Source organism: Protopterus annectens, chromosome 14.part0 (genome assembly GCF_019279795.1).
Source record: "Protopterus annectens isolate FY-2018-M chromosome 14.part0, PAN1.0, whole genome shotgun sequence".
In the NCBI taxonomy this organism is placed as follows: Eukaryota; Metazoa; Chordata; order Ceratodontiformes; family Protopteridae; genus Protopterus; species Protopterus annectens.
Genome location: NC_056748.1, coordinates 817,061,613 through 817,081,820, shown reverse-complemented (window position 1 = coordinate 817,081,820; position 20,208 = coordinate 817,061,613).

Sequence of the window (20,208 nt, the reverse complement as noted above, 5' to 3'; positions counted from 1 at the left end):
AGGTCTAACTTGTATAACCTAATGTAACCCTTTTCTCTTGGTCACCTGTAGAATTGTAATCCATTTAAACTCCACACATTCTGTATGTTTTTTTAATATCACCACCTCTTAAATCCAAAACATATAATTCTAAAACCATGAACTTAAAGTAGTGATTATGACCTGCTTGAATGACATGTTTAACAAGTGCATTTCCATTATGCTTATTAATACTGTATAGATGTTCTCTGATATGATCTCTTAAGCAACGATTAGATTTGCCAAAATAAAAACATTGGCAGATGTCACATTGTCTGTACCACAATCAGCATAGCTATTGCAGTAAAATATACGTCCTGTATCTGGATGCATAAACTGGTTGTCAGTTGTAATGTATCTACCTACATTGCAGCCTCTACATGGAAATGTTCCTATTCTCATAGGATCATTGGAGATTACTAGGCTAATGGCTCTGGGGCCCTTACAAGCCTAGCCAAGAGTTCATCCCCTAAAAAGAAACCACTATCAGCACCTGTCACCCCTATCAATGAGGGACACAGGTGGAAGCCCTGGGACAAATTTGTGGTTTCCCATCCACTCATCAAGGTTGCATTTGAAGAGGGACAGCAACATACTTTGCTTGTCTCCATTATTTTATAAGAATGCAACTCAGGGAACTTAGATTTATAACAAAGCATCCTTTTTATAGATGTTTTGTTCTTAAAAGACAAAGTGGGTTGCTCATTTAGAACTGTTTTACATTTACCACCAGACATCAAAACCTTTCAGTGTTTCCTTACAATATTACATATAAACTGAACATTTTTTGAGTATGTAAGACACATTCTTAGACATCTATTAGTTCTTGTATTGCTATTGTTATTATCATTATTACTATCCAAAGTGGTTGTATGAAAATATGGCCTAGTTCTAGTATTCCTCGTTAATATAGCATCATTTTGTGCTGTCCGTATATCAATTTTATCATAACCCCTATTAATAAAACTGTCCGTTAGATGATCAAAAGACTCGTACATTTCACTATCCATAGTGTGTAAACATGCCAATCTAAAAAACTGACCTCTCAATACATTCTGCTTCACTCATTTAGAATGCATAGTACGAGCATGTAAAATATTATTTTTACATGGTTTCTTATATAATGATGTGTTAATACCATGAGTAGATTTCAAAATACATCCATCCAAGAAATTAATTCTATAGTCTGTGTATTTATAAGTACGTCTGAGAAACGTGGTTGTACTCTGTAAATATGTATCAAAATCTTCTAAGGCTTCTAAGGATCCTAACCAAGCAAAAAATATGTCATCCACAAATTGACCATAGTGTAGAATCATTCCAGAAAACCTGTTGTCACTATTAAATATATACCTAAGTTTCCAATGAGCCATCACCATGTTTGCATTACTATTTGCACACATGGTGCCCATTTTAACCCCAGTACATTGAATAAAAAACTTTTCCGCAAATAAAGATGCATTATGCTCAAGAATAATTTCTAGCAAGGCAGTTATTAAATAAACACGTTCAGTACTATAGTCCAATTTTTCATTAAGAAAAGATCTAACATTTTCAACACCAGTTTCATTAGAAATACTCATAAATAAAGATACATCCATAGTAACAAAGAGAAAATCATTGATAGAGCAGTATTTTGACCATTCAGATCATCTACTAAAAAACTGTTTAGTATCCCTTAAAATCCCATCATCGTTATCTAGACAAACAGGGGCTCAGTGACCCAGCCCCTGCCAGAAACAATTGGTCGCATTGCTGGATCAGTAGTCAGGATCCTTAGAAGCCCTACAAGAATTTGTTAAATATTTACAGAGTACAACCATGTTTCTCAATTTATTTATGAATACTCAGATTGTAGAATTGATTTCTTAGATGTATGTGTTTTTATATCTCCTGATGGTATTAATATATCATTATATAAGAAACCATGTAAAAATAATAATATTTTACATGTTCATATTATGCATTCTAAATGAGTGAAACAGAATTTATTGAGAGGTCAGTTTTTAAGATCGACACGTTTACACACTAAGGATAGTGAAATGTACAAGTCTTTTGATGGCCTAACTGACAGATTTATTAATAGGGGTTATGATGAAATTGATATAAGCACAGGATAAAATTATGCTATATTATTGAGGAATACTAGAACTAGGCCATATTTTCATACACCCCCTGTGGATAGTACTAATGATAATAACAATAGCAATACAAGAGCTAATAGCTCTCTAAGAATGTGTCTTACATAGGTTCAAAGGTAGGTACTAGGCTATCTGCTCGAGGGCATTTATAAGCCTAGCCAGAGTGTGTCGGCTTTCACTGCCCCATTGATTAAGTAACTGATCCTCTGTCAAGCAGATCCAATGAAGTGATCCCAGGGGTGTATTTTCTGTTACCCATCCACTCGTCGAGGTTTTGTCTTGAAGAGTGTTAGTGAGGGGCTCTGCCTGATGTAATTTGTAATTTTGTTCCAAAACATGGGGAGTCTCTGTGATAGGAATCTATCCCTCCAGCATGTTCTATTTATCATTGTGGTGAGGTGTAGCTCACTAGAGTGCATGGCTCACAGTGACTTGTATTTCTTTAGGTGGAGAATGTCCATCAATTCTGAATTGGACATGGCTTTGTAAGTCAGGCAGAGATCACCTCTGAGTAAGCGATATGCCACTGAGTACAGCCAGAGTTTTTTCAGTCGGGCTGCATAGGACATATGCTTGAGGCCAGTAATCCTCTTGGTGAGGTACTTTTGTGGTATTTCCAGCTGTTGGAAGTGCCTTGTGAGTTACATCCCAAATGGGACATTGTACTCTATGATGGGTCTAATGAGTGACAAGTAGAGGGGCACTATAACCTCTTTATTTCTAGATGCAAACCCTTTAGTAATTAGATGGGCCACATAAAAGGATTTCCTAACTACTTTGGCAATATGATTGTCAAAGGAGAGATTACTATCTACCTGGGTCCCCAGATCTCTTATTACCTCTTCTGTATTAAGGGGGCTGCCACCTATGTGGTAATTCGTTGGTGTTTTGTTTTTCCCAAATGGGATGACTATGCATTTTTGGCAATTAGCTTGAGGCCATGACTTTGACACCGGGTATCCATCTCAGTAAGGCCCTTTTGGAGGATGTCCGTGTAAGCCGGAGAGTCAATTATGGCTCCCAGTTTGCAGTCATTGGCCAACTTGGTTAGCCATAGTCCTCCTGTGTTTGCCTGTACTTCTGAGAAGTATATGCCGAACAGCAGTGGTCCCAGGACCGAGCCTTGCGAGACACCACTTATGACTGGTTTACAGTCGGGCCTGGAGCCCGCTATTCTTACTGTGTGAGTTCTGTCTGTAAGCCAGTTGGCAAGCCATCACGTGATGTAGGGGTTTATGTTCAGGCTGGTGAGTTTTTCTGTAATACCCGAGTGGGGAATGGTGTCAAAAGCCTTGGCGAGGTCAAGGTAGGCTGTGTGAACCACCTTTCCCTCATCTATGGCCTTGGTGACTGTCTCGAAGAAGTCAACCAGGTTTAGTAGGCATGATCTGCCCTTAACAAAGCCAAACTGGATTGGGTCAAGTGTTTGGAGGTTCCCAATGTCTGTTAATGAGTTCCATGATGATGTGCTCCATAGCCTTGCAGACCAGGCTAGTCAGGCTTATGTGACGACAGTTACCAGGGTCAGTTGTGGCCCCTCCTTTGTGGAAGGAATAACCATTGCTGTGCGCCATTCTATGGGCATGTACCTGTGGAGAGGCTGAGGTTGAACAGCATGTTTAGGTGGGGGGTTAATTCGTTCTGTAGTTCATGCAAGACACAGCCTGGGACACCATCTGGTCTCATTGACGCTGTGTTTTTGACTTTTGAAAGGGCTGTTTTCACCTGTGCGTCTGTGATTTTTGGGACACTACACTTTTCCAGTATTGTTGTGGGCCCTTTTGGAGGTGAGAGGGGGGTGAAGTTTGCACTGAATCTATCTGCCAGTATGTTGGCAATATCAGTAGGTTCAGCATATTTTGTGCTATTTTGCACTAGTTCACTTCATATCTGCGAGTTGCCACTTAGATTCTTAACATAGCTAAAGAAGGCTTTGTGGTTACCTTTTGAATCCTTGGCTATTTTTCTTTCAAAGTTAGCCTTGGATGATTTCATGAGGGACCTTAATTTCTTACTGATACTGATCAGGGATGTCTTTCCTTCTTGGGATTTGCTTTTTTTTTAACTAGTTTCCTCCTTCTATTGTATAGCCTGTTTATTGCAGGGGTCCACCAAACTGGTTTCCTTCTCTTAGAGTAGTGAGTCTTGGTTTTGCTAGGGATGGCATGATCCAAGCATCCTTGTAGGTGCTCATAGAGTGCATTTGTAAAGGTTTCTGCATCTTGGGCAACATTATCCTTTAGCGTGTGGGCTGTGAAACTTACCACCTGTTTTAAGTAAGGTGATGTTTGCTTTAGAAATGTTTTTTACTGTGGTTTCCTTAATTGGGGGTGGTGGTGGGGTGTGGACATCCAGAGTGATTAGTTTATGGTCTGATCTAACCAGTGACAGGTTGACCTCTGGTGAGGAACACCTGTCGCCCATGTTGGTGATGACCAGGTCCAATATGTTTTCACCTCTGGTAGGGGAGTTTACCAGCTGATCCAGGGCATTTGTGTTGATGAATTCCAGGAAGCGCTGGGCCTGCGCATTTGTACTCGAGTAGTCTTCCCAGTGAATGGTAAGGTAATTGAAATCACCCAATATCAGGGTGTTCAGTAGGACCTTCATGTTTTCCACTGTCTCCAGAAAGGTGGAGTGGTGGGCCTGGGTCATGGAAGGTGATCTGTAGCAGGCCACAATTTGTATTGCAGATTTGCGCAATGTAGTTGCACATGGATGATCTCAGTGGTATCATGCTGCGCCACTAACCTGGAGGTGTAGGTATCCTTGATGAATATGGATACACCCCCTCCTTTTGTGTTTCGGTCCGTGTTCTGTGGCCAAAACGTGTGGTATGAGTTGTAGCCCTGTAGTGCTGGGGTGCTCTCTGGAGCCTTGAACCAGGTTTCAGTTACTGCACAGATGTCGACATTCTCCATACTGAGGAGTGCTTTGAGCATGTGCATTTTGAGATTTAAACTCCTGGCATTGAGTAGCATAACCCTCAGTTTTTTGTTAATTGTGCTGTTTACGGAGGTGGGTTTGACTTTTGAGCCTTGCCTAAAAAAGGCACTATGGGGGCAGCAAGAGCCTTGGCCAGTATTCGAAAGTCTAGGGGTGACAGGTGCAAGCTGTCTCTTGTAAAGCAACATGGTTTGTCAAGCATGTCGTCCCAGGCTGACAGACACTGGATCCCCTTTGAATGACACCAGAAGCTTAGCCAATTGTTGAAATTGATAATTTTTTCTTTATATTGAGGTATCATTCTTGGTGAGGGCAGGATGCTACTCAGGGTCAGGGTCATACCAGCCTGGGCTGCATGATCAGAGAGCTCTTCCATGTCTCTTTTCATGTAGTCCAGGGAGGTACATCTCAGGTCATTCAAACCAACATGAACAATGACAGAGTCATATTTGTACTTGTTCTGGAGTGACCTGAGTGCTTGTGTTATCTGGCAGAGTCTGGCTCCCGACAGGCAGCTAACAGTAATCTTCTGCTTGTCCAGCCTAGTGTGTGGGACGTCAGTGTGCCTGACTATAGTTACCTATTACTAGTGTGTTAGGTATGTTATTTTGCCTTAAGGGCTGTGATTGTGTGGCACACCGATTTGGTTTTTATGCATTGTCTGGTTTGTGACGGGAAGTGCAGGTTGTTTTGGTGTCTGCTTTGGAGATCTCTGATGCTTTTGCAGGTTTTTATTTAGAGCCTCCGAGTATGATTTTGTGTATTTATGTGTATTTTTTGCCAGTGCTGTTTTAGTAGGTCTGTGCACGGTTGGAGGTGTGGTGCAAGTGTTAACCTTCTCCTCTTGGCTGTCTGTTCCAGTCTTGGGTGGAGACAGCTTACCTTCCAGTTTGGCTGTATAATTGCATCTCTCGCATATGTTAGTGTTTTGTGGTAGGAGGAGATGGTTGTCTGTGTACATGAGGCAGTTGTAACATTGCCTCAGAATACTCAGATTCACCAGCTGGACTGGAGAGTGCACCTGAAGTTGCCCTTTGGTCATGCCTGAATAGTAGGGTGAGCTGCTTAGTCACTTGGTTGGTGAGGAGTGAATAAAGAGCCTTGCCCTGCTGGGCAATCAGTGTCAGAGTATATTAGTGCTTGCTATTAGGTCTGAGTAAGTGCTGGGCTATAAACTGCTTTTTGAGTGCTTAGGTTGAGAGTTAGACTGGTTTCAAGGGAAAAACTGAAGAGGAGACTTAGTTGAGCCGGGAATAATTTAACCGTAGCTAACCAGCACTGCCTGGTGCGCAAAACCATGCAAACGCGGTTTTTATAGTAGGGAAATAAAAGAGATAGAAATTAGCCCAAAATGGCCAATAAACTACTAACTTCTGGGCTGGAATCACTCCTCCAGGGATAGATAGGTTGCTAAAAGCTCCCCTCTCTCACAGGTGAACAGAGAAACTTCCTTCTATCCATGTAAGGTATGGGCAACTCAGAAACTAGTATCACAGCCCTGAATTCACCACTAGCCTAAAAAGTGGACTATACTAGCTTAGAAAGGCGGAAACAAGGAATTTTTTTTTGTTTGTTTTTTTGAAAAGATAAGGCAAAAACAGTAAAAATACACTTAAAACAGCCTTAAATGACTACAAACGATCAGAAAAGGCTATCACACTTTAGTGTGTAGCCTACAACAGTTAAACAAATTATTTAAACAAAAAACAACTTTTTAAAAGTGCAGGCAGTCAAATAAGTACAATATGTGAAAAAAAACAAGCTTTTAAATCAATAAACACTGGAAAATCTGCGTTTAGGGGGAAAACAGTTAAGTACAGCAATAAAGTGCAGAAATTGATACTTAATCACTCCAAAGTCTCTCTTCTAAGCTAGAAGGCTTGTAACAGTTTAAGGCTTTCTAGTGCTACACAGTAGGTTAGTTACAGGAAAGATGGGAAACAAGCGCAGATGTGGTCTTTTAAACCAGAAAGTTGAAAGAGATGGACAAACTGTCCAAATGATCAATAAACTACAATTTCTGGACCAAGAACCTCTCCTCTTGAGGTAGACAGGATACCTAGTGCTTACCACTCCCACTGATAAGCTAGAAGGCTTTCTTCCAACACAGAAGGGCTTGCTGGGCTCAGAAGCTTACCAACAGTCCTGGATACAGCAACTCTGTATCTGGACTAGGCTAGTTACAGGAAAGGTGGGAAACAAGCGCAAGTGTAGCTTTCAAACCAGAACGTTGAAAGAGATGGAAAAAAACAGCCCAAACGGCCAACAGCTACAATTTCTGGGCCAGGAACCACTCCTCTTGTGGTAGATAGGCTACCTAATGCTTACCACTCCCACTGATAAGCTAGAAGGCTTCCCTCCAACACGGAAAGGCTTGGGGGGCTCAGAAGCTTACAAAGATTCCTGGATACAGCAAATCTGTAACTGGACTAGACTAGTTACAGGAAAGGTGGGGAACAAGTACAAACATAGGCTTTTAGGCCAGCAAGTTGAAAGAGATAGAAAACTGCCCAAATGGCCAAATAAACTACAATTTCTGGGCCAAAACTCACTCTTCCCGTGGAGGATAGGCTACCTAGTGCTTACCACTCCCACTGATAAGCTAGAAGGCTTCCCTCCAACACAGAAAGGCTTGGGGGGCTCAGAAGCTTACTAACAATCCTGGATACAGCAACTCTGTAACCCGACTAGGCTAGTTATAAGAAAGGCAGGAAACAGGTACAAGTGCAGCTTTCAAACCAGAAAGTTGAAAGAGATGAAAAAAAACTGCTCAAACAGCCAATAGCTACAATTTCTGGGCCAGGGACCACTCCTCTTGTGGTAGATAGGCTACCTGATGCTTACCACTCCCACTGATAAGCTAGAAGGCTTCCCTCCAACACAGAAAGGCATGGGGGGCTCAGAAGCTTACAAAGAGTCCTGGATACAGCAAATCTGTACCTGGACTAGACTAGTAAAAGGAAAGGCTGGAAACAAGCGCAAACATAGACTTTTAAATCAGAAGGTTGAAAGAGATGGAAAAGCTTCCCAAACAGCCAATAAACTATACTTTCTGGGCCTGAAACCACTCCTCCTGTGGTAGATAGGTTACCTAGTGCTTACCACTCCCACTGATAAGCTAGAAGGCTATTCTCCAACACAGAAGGGCTTGGGGGGCTCAGAAGCTTACCAACAGTCCTGGATACAGCAAATCTTTACCTGAACTACACTAGTTATAGGAAAGACAGGGACCAAATGCAAAACGGGCTTTTAATCAGAAAGTAGAAAGAGATGGAAAAACTGCAAATGAACTACAATTTCAGGGCCAAAACCCACTTTTCCCATGGTAGATAGGCTACATAGTGCTTACCACTCCCACTGATAAGCTAGAAGGCTTCTCTCCAACACAGAAAGCCTTGGGGGGGCTCAGAAGCTTACCAACAGCCCTGGATACAGCAAGTCTGTATCTGGACTTGACTAGTTACAGGAAAGGCAGGAAACAAGCATAGAATTTTTTTTTTGTTACACAAAAGCAGCTAAAACAGCAGTAAATACAATTCAAATTGTAGTGCAGGCCAGCAGACCTGAGTGTGTAGCAACACTATGGCAAATACAGTTCAAATAAATGCAAATAAATTAACAAATGACTAAAAAACAAGTGCAGAAGGCAGTAAATTAAAAGGCTACTAACAAGCAGTAATAAGTGCAGAGTAAGAACGACTGAACAGATAGCACGCAGAAGAGCTACTAAGACAGTTACAGTAAGAGCAGCTGAATAATACATATATATATATATATATATATATATATATATATATATATATATATATATATATATTTTTTTTTTTTTTCCAGGGAGGAAACAGAGCAGGATTAAGAGGCTACAGGGGTTGACCTTCCCAAATGCTCTCTTTGTACACAGTAGGAGTACCTGAAATCAGAGTATGATCTCACTGCACTCAGTTGAGTGAGCAAATGAGATGGGCCCAAAAGGAGTATCCAAATACAAATCTACAAGAGGGACAGGCAAATTCAAAGCCACCAACATTAACACCAAAACAAAAACAGAAAGGTTGGGTGGGGAACTAACTGTAGAGAGACAGCCACAACTTCAGTTGAGTTAATATTCAGTAAAAAAAACATAAATAAATTAAATAGAGTACTATATGCAAAACAGCAGATAAAAGTGTACTTAAATTCACTTATACATCCAGCTGATTTCAGATAGATGTTAGCCAGCCAAAGCTCTGATATTAAGCAGAGATAACTCAAAATGTACCACTTATATAAGGCAAAACAGAATGTTAGTGATGAGCTGAAACTACCCCACACTGCTATCAATGGCTACACAGAAATTCTAAAAAGTACTCTGTAGAGAGACAGCCACAACTTCAGTTGAGTTATTATTCAGTGAAAAATACAAATAAATAAATTTAATACAGTACCATATGCAAAAGAGCAGATAAAAGTGTACTTAAATTCACTTATACATCCAGCTGATTTCAGGTAGATGTTAGCCAGCCAAATCTCTGATATTAAGCAAAGATAACTCAAAATGTACCACTTATATAAGTCAAGACAGAATGGCAGTGATGAGCTGAAACTACCCCATTGCTATCAATGGCTACAAAGAAATTCTTAAAAGTACTCTATAGAGAGACAACCACAACTTCAGTTGAGTTAATATTCAGTGAAAAACACAAATAAATAAATTAAATGCAGTACTATATGCAAAAGAGCAGATAAAAGTGTACTTAAATTCACTTCTCCGTCCAGCTGATTTCAGGTAGATGTTAACCAGCCAAAGCTCTGATATTAGGCAGAGATAACTCAAAATGTACCACTTATATATGGCAAGACAGAATGTCAGTGATGAGATGAAACTACCCCCACTGCTATCAATGGCTACACAGAAATTCTAAAAAGTACTCTGTATTGAGACAGCCACAACTTCAGTTGAGTTAATATTCAGTGAAAAACACAAATAAATAAATTAAATACAGTACTATATGCAAAAGAGCAGATAAAAGTGTACTTAAATTCACTTATACGTCCAGCTGATTTCAGGTAGATGTTAGTCCACCAAAGCTCTGATATTAAACCGAGATAACTCAAAATGTACCACTTATATAAGGCAAGACAGAATGTCAGTAATGAGCTGAAACTACCCCCCACTGCTATCAATGGCTACACAGAAATTCTAAAAAGTACTCTTTAGAGAGACAGCCACAACTTCAGTTGAGTTAATATTCAGTGAAAAACACAAATAAATAAATTAAATACAGTACTATATGCAAAAAAGCAGATAAAAGTGTACTTAAATTCACTTATACATCCAGCTGATTTCAGGTAGATGTTAACCAGCCAAAGCTGATACTCGAATGATGTTCAGTTTATATGTAATATTGTAAGGAAACATTGGGAGGTTTTGATGTCCGATGGTAAATGCAAAACTGTTCTATGTGAGCAAGCCACTGTATCTTTTAATCGCAATACATCTCTGAAAAGGATACTTTGTTAAAAATCTAAGTTCCCTGAGTTGCAATCTGGTAAAACAATGGAGAGAACAGGAACATTTCCATGTAAAGAAAACAAACCAAACAACTAAGCACATTCACCAACAACACTATGGCTTCATCAGAGTCATTTGGAAAAAGTTTAAAACCATTTAAATAGTGTACTATGTACCACTTACAACCAATCAAGAATGCATATTGTGCAATGGTCATTAATACATCATTTCCTTTATATCAATGAAACATTGTGAAAACCAACACAAACCTAATAAATATAAATCATATTATCTTAAAACATACACCAAAAACACTGTGATTAACAATACAATTGTAAGAGATATATGTAAAAAAAATATATATCAGTTAATAAATGCATTCAGATATAAAAAGGAACCCAACACAATGTTAATATAAGTGGGCTCAAATTTTATCACTTTTGCCCTTTCCTTCAATATTGGCATCAGGGATATATTATCGTTTAACCCTGGGGGACACATTGCATTAAGCCTAAGTTGCCATTTAAATTCTTTGGTTTCCACCTCTAGTTTACTGTTCCCACCTCTCTCTTTCATATAGATCCTATCCCCAGCAAAACAGATATATATTTTTTAAATTGATACATTGGGTGCTATGCAAATAAAGGGCACTGTGCACATTCTTGTTTTTAATTGCCCCCATGTTCTTTGCTATCCTATCTCTCAGCCTGTGAATGGTTTTGCCCACATTGAAACCAAAAGAGCAGATAAAAGGGTACTTACATTCACTTATACATCCAGCTGATTTCAGGTAGATGATAGCCAGCCAAAGCTCTGATATTAAGCAGAGATAACTGAAAATGTTCCACTTATATAAGGCAAGACAGAATGTTAGTGATGAGCTGAAACTACCCCAGACTGCTATAAATGGCTACAGAGAAATTCTAAAACATACTGTGCAGAGAGACAGCAACAACTTCAGTTGAGTTAATATTCAGAGAAAAACACAAATAAATAAATTAAATACAGTACTATATGCAAAAGAGCAGATAAAAGTGTACTTAAATTCACTTATATGTCCAGCTGATTTCAGCTAGATGCTAGCTGGCCAAAGCCCTAATATTAAACAGAGCTAACTCAAAATGTACCATCTGTATAAGGCAAGACAGAATGTTAGTGATGAGCTGAAACTACCCCACACTGCTATCAATGGCTACACAGAAATTCTAAAAAGTACTCTGTAGAGAGACAGCCACAACTTCAGTTGAGGTAATATTCAGTGAAAAACAGAAATAAATAAATTAAATACAGTACTATATGCAAAAGAGCAGATAAAAGTGTACTTAAATTCACTTATATGTCCAGCTGATTTCAGGTAGATGTTACCAGGCCAAAACCCTAATATTAAACAGAGCTAACTCAAAATGTACCACTTATATAAGGCAAGACAGAATGTAAGTGATGAGCTGAAACTACCCCTCACTGCTATCAATGGCTACACAGAAATTCTGAAAAGTACTCTGTAGAGAGACAGCCACAACTTCAGTTGAGTTATTATTCAGTGAAAAACACAAATAAATAAATTTAATACAGTACTATATGCAAAAGAGCAGATAAAAGAGTACTTAAATTCACTTATACATCCAGTGGATTTCAGGTAGATGTTAGCCAGCCAAAGCTCTGATATTAAGCAAAGATAACTCAAAATATACCACTTATATAAGGCAAGACAGAATGTTAGTGATGAGCTGAAACTACCCCACACTGCTATCAATGGCTACACAGAAATTCTAAAAAGTACTCTGTAGAGAGACAGCCACACCTTCAGTTGAGTTAATATTCAGTGAAAAACACAAATAAATATATTTAATACAGTACTATATGCAAAAGAGCAGATAAAAGTTTACTTAAATTCACTTATACATCCAGCTGATTTCAGGTAGATGTTAGCCAGCCAAAGCTCTGATATTAAGCAAAGATAACTCAAAATGTACCACTTATATAAGGCAAGACAGAATGGCAGTGATGAGCTGAAACTACTCCCCATTGCTATCAATGGCTACAAAGAAATTCTAACAAGTACTCTATAGAGAGATAACCACAACTTCAGTTGAGTTAATATTCAGTAAAAAACACAAATAAATAAATTAAATACAGTACTATATCCAAAAGAGCAGATAAAAGTGTACTTAAATTCACTTATACATCCAGCTGATTTCAGGTAGATGTTAGCCAGCCAAAGCTCTGATATTAAGCAGAGATAACTCAAAATGTACCACTTATATAAGGCAAGACAGAATGTCAGTGATGAGCTGAAACTACCCCCACTGCTATCAATGGCTACACAGAAATTCTAAAAAGTACTCTGTAGAGAGACAGCCACAACTTCAGTTGAGTTAATATTCAGTGAAAAACACAAATAAATAAATTAAATACAGTACTATATGCAAAAGAGCAGATAAAAGTGTACTTAAATTCACTTATACATCCAGCTGATTTCAGGTAGATGTTAGCCAGCCAAAGCTCTGATATTAAGCAGAGATAACTCAAAATGTACCACTTATATAAGGCAAGACAGAATGTCAGTGATGAGCTGAAACTACCCCACACTGCTATCAATGGCTACACAGAAATTCTAAAAAGTACTCTGTAGAGAGACAGCCACAACTTCAGTTGAGTTAATATTCAGTGAAAAACACAAATAAATAAATTAAATACAGTGCTATATGCAAAAGAGCAGATAAAAGTGTACTTAAATTCACTTATATGTCCAGCTGATTTCAGGTAGATGTTAGCCGGCCAAAGCCCTAATATTAAACAGAGCTAACTCAAAATGTACCACTTATATAAGGCAAGACAGAAAGTCAGTGATGAGCTGAAACTACCCCTCACTGCTATCAATGGCTACACAGAAATTCTGAAAAGTACTCTGTAGAGAGACAGCCACAACTTCAGTTGAGTTAATATTCAGTGAAAAACACAAATAAATAAATTTAATACAGTACTATATGCAAAAGAGCAGATAAAAGAGTACTTAAATTCACTTATACATCCAGCTGATTTCAGGTAGATGTTAGCCAGCCAAAGCTCTGATATTAAGCAAAGATAACTCAAAATGTACCACTTATATAAGGCAAGACAGAATGTCAGTAATGAGCTGAGACTACCCCACACTGCTATCAATGGCTACACAGAAATTCTAAAAAGTACTCTTTAGAGAGACAGCCACAACTTCAGTTGAGTTAATATTCAGTGAAAAACACAAATAAATAAATTAAATACAGTACTATATGCAAAAGAGCAGATAAAAGTGTACTTAAATTCACTTATACATCCAGCTGATTTCCGGTAGATGTTAGCCAGCCAAAGCTGATACTCGAATGATGTTCAGTTTATATGTAATATTGTAAGGAAACATTGGGAGGTTTTGATGCCCGATGGTAAATGCAAAACTGTTCTAGGTGAGCAAGCCACTGTCTCTTTTAAGAGCAATTCATCTATAAAAAGGATACTTTTTTAAAAATCTAAGTTCCCTGAGTTGCAATCTGGTAAAACAATGGAGAGAATAGGAACATTTCCATGTAAAGAAAACAAACCAAACAACTAAGCACATACACCAACAACACTATGGCTTCATCAGAGTCATTTGGAAAAAGTTTAAAACCATTTAAATAGTGTACTATGTACCACTTACAACCAATCAAGAATGCATATTGTGCAATGGTCATTAATACATCATTTCCTTTATAGCAATGAAACATTGTGAAAACCAACACAAACCCGAATAAATATAAATCATCATATTATCTTAAAACATACACCAAAAACACTGTGATTAACAATAAAATTGTAAGAGATATATGTAAAAAATATATATATCAGTTAATAAATGCATTCAGATAAAAATGAACCCAACACAATGTTAATATAAGTGGGCTCAAATTTTATCACTTTTGCCCTTTCCTTCAATATTGGCATCAGGGATATATTATCGTTTAACCCTGGGGGACACATTGCATTAAGCCTAAGTTGCCATTTAAATTCTTTGGTTTCCACCTCTAGTTTACTGTTCCCACCTCTCTCTTTCATATAGATCCTATACCCAGCAAAACAGATATATTTTTTTAAATTGATACATTGGGTGCTATGCAAATAAAGGCCACTGTGCACATTCTTGTTTTTAATTGCCCTCATGTTCTTTACTATCCTATCTCTCAGCCTGTGAATGGTTTTGACCACATTGAAACCAAAAGAGCAGATAAAAGGGTCCTTAATTTCACTTATACATCCAGCTGATTTTAGGTAGATGTTAGCCGGCCAAAGCCCTGATATTAACTCAAAATGTACGACTTATATAAGGCATGACAGAATGTCAATGATGAGCTGAAACTACCCCCCATTGCTATCAATGGATAGACAGAAATTTTAAAAAGTATTCTGTAGAGAGACAGCCAGAACTTTAGTTGAGTTAATATTCAGTGAAAAACACAAATAAATAAATTGAATACAGTATTATATGCAAAAGAGCAGATAAAAGTGTACTTAAATTCACTTATACATCCAGCTGATTTCAGGTAGATGTTAGCCAGCCAAAGCTCTGATATTAGGCAGAGATAACTCAAAATGTACCACTTATATCAAGCAAGACAGAATGTCAGTGATGAGCTGAAACTACCCCCCACTGCTATCAATGGCTACACAGAAATTCTAAAAAGTACTCTGCATTGAGACAGCCACAACTTCAGTTGAGTTAATATTCAGTGAAAAACACAAATAAATAAATTAAAAACAGTAATATATGCAAAAGAGCAGATAAAAGTGTACTTAAATTCACTTATACGTCCAGCTGATTTCAGGTAGATGTTAGTCCACCAAAGCTCTGATATTAAACCGAGATAACTCAAAATGTACCACTTATATAAGGCAAGACAGAATGTCAGTAATGAGCTGAAACTACCCCACACTGCTATCAATGGCTACACAGAAATTCTAAAAAGTACTCTTTAGAGAGACAGCCACAACTTCAGTTGAGTTAATATTCAGTGAAAAACACAAATAAATAAATTAAATACAGTACTATATGCAAAAGAGCAGATAAAAGTGTACTTAAATTCACTTATACATCCAGCTGATTTCAGGTAGATGTTAGCCAGCCAAAGCTGATACTCGAATGATGTTCAATTTATATGTAATATTGTAAGGAAACATTGGGAGGTTTTGATGTCCGATGGTAAATGCAAAACTGTTCTATGTGAGCAAGCCACTGTCTCTTTTAAGAGCAATACATTTATGAAAAGGATACTTTGTTAAAAAACTAAGTTCCCTGAGTTGCAATCTGGTAAAACAATGGAGAGAATAGGAACATTTCCATGTAAAGAAAACAAACCAAACAACTAAGCACATTCGCCAACAACACTATGGCTTCATCAGAGTCATTTGGAAAAGTTTAAAAACATTTAAATATTGTACTATGTACCACTTACAACCAATCAAGAATGCATATTGTGCAATGGTCTTTAATGCATCATTTCCTTTATAGCAATGAAACATTGTGAAAACCAACACAAACCCTAATAAATATAAATCATCATATTATCTTAAAACATAGACCAAAAACACTGTGATTAACAATAAAATTGTAAGAGATATATGTAAAATATATATATATCAGTTAATAAATGCATTCAGATATAAAAAGGAACCCAACACAATGTTAATATAAGTGGGCTCAAATTTTATCACTTTTGCCCTTTCCTTCAGTATTGGCGTCAGGGATATATTATCGTTTAACCCTGGGGGACACATTGCATTAAGCCTAAGTTGCCATTTAAATTCTTTGGTTTCCACCACTAGTTTACTGTTCCCACCTCTCTCTTTCATATAGATCCTATCCCGAGCAAAACAGATATATATTTTTTAAATTGATACATTGGGTGCTATGCAAATAAAGGGCACTGTGCACATTCTTGTTTTTAATTGCCCTCATGTTCTTTACTATCCTATCTCTCAGCCTGTGAATGGTTTTGCCCACATTGAAACTGAAAGAGCAGATAAAAGGGTATTTAAATTCACTTATACATCCAGCTGATTTCAGGTAGATGTTAGCCAGCCAAAGCTCTGATATTAAGCAAAGATAACTCAAAATGTACAACTTATATAAGGCAAGACAGAATGTTAGTGATGAGATTAAATTACCATAGACTGCTATCAATAGCTACACAGAAATTCTAAAATGTACTCTGTAGAGAGACAGCCACAACTTCAGTTGAGTTAATAGTCAGTGAAAAGCACAAATAAATAAATTAAATACAGTACTATATGCAAAAGAGCAGATAAAAGTGTACTTAAATTCACTTATACATCCAGCTGATTTCAGGTAGATGTTAGCCGGCCAAAGCCCTGATATTAAGCAGAGCTAACTCAAAATGTACGACTTATATAAAGCATGACAGAATGTCAGTGATGAGCTGAAACTACCCTCCATTGCTATCAATGGCTACACAGAAATTCTAAAAAGTACTCTGTAGAGAGACAGCCACAACTTCAGTTGAGTTAATATTCAGTGAAAAACACAAATAAATAAATTTAATACAGTACTGTATGCAAAAGAGCAGATAAAAGTGTTCTTAAATTCACTTTTACATCCAGCTGATTTCAGGTATTTGTTAGCCAGCCAAAGCTCTGATATTAAGCAAATATAACTGAAAATGTTCCACTTATATAAGGCAAGACAGAATGTCAATGATGAGCTGAAACTACCCCCATTGCTATCAATGGCTACACAGAAATTCTAAAAAGTACTCTATAGAGAGACAACCACAACTTCAGTTGAGTTAATATTCAGTGAAAAACACAAATAAATAAATTAAATACAGTACTATTTGGAAAAGAGCAGATAAAAGTGTACTTAAATTCACTTATACGTCCAGCTGATTTCTGGTAGATGTTAGCCGGCCAAAGCTCTGATATTAAGCAGAGAAAACTCAAAATGTACCACTTATATAAGGCAAGACATAATGTCAGTGATGAGCTGAAACTACCACCCACTGCTATCAATGGCTACACAGAAATTCTAAAAAGTACTCTATAGAGAGACAGCTACAACTTCAAGTTGAGTTAATATTCAATGAAAAACACAAATAAATAAATTAAATACAGTACTATATGCAAAAGAGCAGAAAAAAGTGTACTTAAATTCACTTATATGTCCAGCTGAATTCAGGTAGATGTTAGGCCGCCAAAGCTCTGATATTAAACCGAGATAACTCAAAACGTAAAACTTATATAAGGCAAGACAGGATGTCAGTGATGAGCTGAAACTACCCCCCACTGCTATCAATGGCTACATAGAAATTCTAAAAAGTACTCTGTAGATAGACAGCCACAACTTAAGTTGAGTTAATATTCAGTAAAAAATACAAATAAATAAATGAAATACAGTACTATATGCAAAAGAGCAGATAAAAGTGTGCTTAAATTCATGTATATGTCCAGCTGATTTCAGGTAGATGTTAGCCAGCCAAAGCTTTGATGTTAAGCAGAGATAACTCAAAATGTACGACTTATTATAAGGCAAGACAGAATGTCAGTGATGAGCTGAAACTACCCCCTACTGCTATCAATGGCTACACAGAAATTCTGAAAAGTACACTGTAGAGAGACAGCCACAACTTCAGTTGAGTTAATATTCAGTGAAAAACACAAATAAATAAATTAAATACAGTACTATATGCAAAAGAGCAGATAAAAGTGTATTTAAATTCACTTCTACGTCCAGCTGATTTCAGGTAGATGTTAGTCTACCAAAGCTCAGATATTAAACCGAGATAACTCAAAATGTAAAACTTATATAAGGCAAGACAGGATGTCAGTGATGAGCTGAAACTACCCCACACTGCTATCTATGGCTACACAGAAATTCTAAAAAGTACTCTTTAGAGAGACAGCCACAACTTCAGTTGAGTTAATATTCAGTGAAAAACACAAATAAATAAATTAAATACAGTACTATTTGCAAAAGAGCAGATAAAAGTGTACTTAAATTCACTTATATGTCCAGCTGATTTCAGGTAGATGTTAGACAGCCAAAGCTGTGATATTAAGCAGACATAAATCAAAATGTACCACTTATTATAAGGCAAGACAGAATGTCAGTGATGAGCTGAAACTACTCCCCACTGCTATCAATGGCTACACAGAAATTCTAAAAAGTACTCTGTAGAGAGACAGCCACAACTTCAGTTGAGTTAATATTCAGTGAAAAATACAAATAAATAAATTAAATACAGTACTGTATGCAAAAATGCAGATAAAAGTGTACTTAAATTCACTTATACGTCCAGCTGATTTCAGGTAGATGTTAGTCCACCAAAGCTCTGATATTAAACTGAGATAACTCAAAATGTACCACTTATATAAGGCTAGACAGAATGTCAGTGATGAGCTGAAACTACCCCACACTGCTATCAATGGCTACACAGAAATTCTAAAAAGTACTCTTTAGAGAGACAGCCACAACTTCTGTTGAGTTAATATTCAGAGAAAAACACAAATAAATAAATTAAATACAGTACTATATGCAAAAGAGCAGATAAAAGTGTACTTAAATTCACTTACACATCCAGCTGGTTTCAAGTAGATGTTAGCCAGCCAAAGCTGATACACGAATGATGTTCATTTTATATGTAATATTGTAAGGAAACATTGAGAGGTTTTGATGTCCGATGGTAAATGCAAAACTGTTCTAGGTGAGCAAGCCGCTGTCTCTTTTAAGAGCAATATGTCTATGAAAAGGATACTTTGTTAAAAATCTAAGTTCCCTGAGATGCAATCTGGTAAAACAATGGAGAGAATAGGAACATTTCCATGTAAAGAAAACAAACCAAACAACTAAGCACATTCACCAACAACACTATGGCTTCATCAGAGTCATTTGGAAAAAGTTTAAAACCATTTAAATTGTGTACTGTGTACCACTTACAACCAACCAAGAATGCATATTGTGCAATGGTCATTAATACATCATTTCCTTTATAGCAATGAAACATTGTGAAAACCAACACAAACCTGAATAAATATAAATCATCATATTATCTTAAAACATACACCAAAAACACTGTGATTAACAATAACGTTGTAAGAGATATATGTAAAAAAAATATATATATCAGTTAATAAATGTATTCAGGTATAAAAAAGAACCCAACACAATGTTAATATAAGTGGGCTCAAATTTCATCACTTTTGCCCTTTTTTTCAATATTGGCATCAGGGATATATTATTGTTTAACCTTGGGGGACACATTGCATTAAGCCTAAGTTGCCATTTAAATTCTTTGGTTCCCACATCTAGTTTACTGTTCCCACCTCTCACTTTCATATAGATCCTATCCCCAGCAAAACAGATATATTTTTTTAAATGTATACATTGGGTGCTATGCAAATAAAGGGCACTGTGCACATCTTGTTTTTAATTGCCCTCATGTTCTTTGCTATCTTATCTCTCAGCCTGTGACTGGTTTTGCCCACATTGAAACCAAAAGCGCAGATAAAAGGGTACTTAAATTCACTTATACGTCCAGCTGATTTCTGGTAGATGTTAGCCAGCCAAAGCTCTGATATTAAGCAAAGTAG